The sequence below is a fragment of the Rhinopithecus roxellana genome, chromosome 8 (genome assembly GCF_007565055.1).
Source record: "Rhinopithecus roxellana isolate Shanxi Qingling chromosome 8, ASM756505v1, whole genome shotgun sequence".
Lineage (NCBI taxonomy): Eukaryota > Metazoa > Chordata > Mammalia > Primates > Cercopithecidae > Rhinopithecus > Rhinopithecus roxellana.
In genome coordinates, this window is record NC_044556.1 from 57,277,627 (window position 1) to 57,279,698 (window position 2,072).

Below are 2,072 nucleotides of genomic sequence, written 5' to 3' on the forward strand. Positions count from 1 at the left end.
CTCTATCAAAGTTGAAGATGCTCATAACCTTTGACTTTGCATTTTTTCACTACCTGTTACTCACTTACATGTGAAATGACATGTTACAAAGTTTTCTATTGCAGAAATGTTTGTTACGGTAACAACTGGAAAAGAAGACCAAAACATTAACCTCTATTTCTGAAAACATGGCCAATATGGTAGTTTGAATGGCTCTCCCATAGCCTGGCTTTGCACTAGTCATCTAAAGGAGCAGAGCTAAGGAAAGTAATGCCAAGGACTCCAGATATTTGGGAAGAATGCTTGATCTGGGACTCTCCCAGGGCAGTCTTTCCTGGCAATTCATACTGACAGAAATGAATGGATCACCCCAGATATTTATCAACCTTCACTATCGCTGCCTCCTCATTGTGTCATCAAAGATTCAGATGGAGGGTAAGTACAGAGGAAACTGAAGTGCCTGGCCCATTCAACATTTTCTTCCTCTCGGACCTGGACCCACCTCTTTAATGGTCAAGTAGGGTAGCTGTTTTTGTAATTTCATTGTTCACATTATGTTGAAACTTTCCTTCCCTTTGATCTCTACCCTTAATCCAGTAGGTCATTAGAAGTTTCTTAGTTTATTTCCAAGAGTGCTGAGCTCTTGATCAGTAGAGCAGCAAAGATAACCCCTGTGCCTGGAACGTTACCCAAGGAATCCAAAAAACTGTTGCTGCTTAGACCACTGTGTAATCTGTTACATAGTTGGAACCTCACCTCTGTCTTTCCTTTGTTCATTTCCTTCAGATTTAGACATTCTTCAGTGTCAAGGTCAAAGTCCACTGCTGTGACTGAGCTCTTCTTTGAAGGTTTCTCCAGCTTTGTGTGACAGCACAGACTTGTCTTCTTTGTTGTCTTTCTAACTTTGTACCTGCTGACTCTCTCTGGCAATGTGATTATTGTGACCATTATTCGTCTGGACAATCACATCCACACCCCCATGTACTTCTTCCTGAGCATTGTTGTCTATCTCTGAGACCTGCTGCATGGTGGCCATTATTCCCCATACGTTTTCTCACCTCTTGAATCCTTACTAGCTTATTGTCATGCAAGGCTGTGTCATTCAGCTCTTCTATCTGACTTTTGACATCAACAACTGCTTTCTGCTCATAGCCATGGGATATGATTGTCATGTGGCCATCTGCAACCCCCTACAGTATTCATAGGTAAGAAGGCTTGTGTCTGGCTGGGATCTGGGTCACTGAGGATTGGCCTGGGCATGGCCATTGTCCAAGTAACATCCATGTTTGGCCTGCCCTTTTGTGATACCTTTGTCATCTCCCACTTCCTCTGTGATGTGAGACCCCTGCTGAATCTGGCCTGCACAGACACCACTGTCAATGAGATCATCAACTTTGCTGTCAGTGTCTGTGTTCTTGTCCTACATATGGGCCTGATCTTTATCTCCTATGACCTCATCATCTGCACCATCCTTAAGATTGCTTCAACTGAGGGTAGGAAGAAGGCCTTTGCCACCTGCACCTCCCGCCTCATAGTGGTCATCAGCCACTATGGATGTATTTCCATCATCTACCTGAAGCTTAAGTCCCAGAGTTTTCTGGGGCAGAACAAACTCATCTCAGTGACCTACACCATTATCACTCCCCTGCTGAAGTCTGTCATGTGCAGCCTGAGGAACAGGAGCTCAAAGATGCTCTGTGCAGAGCCATGAAGAATAAACTGTTCAGTGTGTCAAGATTGTGATGGCCTCCCTTCGTGTGCTTACTTCTCCAAAGTTTTGGCAGTCAGGAATATTGTGATTCTTCACAATCCAGGGAGCCTCCTATGGGGTCTGCTCCTGGAATGTCATCACAGGACATGCCTTCTCTCAGATTAGTAGTCATATTCCCATGAAACCAGGTAAAAGGGCCTGTGAGTTTCACCAGTTCTTACTCCTGCCAAATAACACAAAAATGGAAGATTCATGTTGGACACTTTGTAAAAGGCTTCAGATATGTTATTTTATTTTGAGGCTAGGGAACCTTCAGAGGGGAAAATGGAATGTGTTAATTTACTTGTTTTTTATACAATTTCCCCCTTAGATCCACCTTTTT

At 43.6% G+C, this 2,072-nt stretch overlaps 1 pseudogene; it reads left to right on the forward strand.

Moving 5' to 3' along the window:
• Positions 1–335: 335 nt before the first annotated feature.
• On the forward strand, positions 336–1,690 carry LOC104668192 (annotated as a pseudogene).
• The last annotated feature ends 382 nt before the right edge of the window (positions 1,691–2,072 follow it).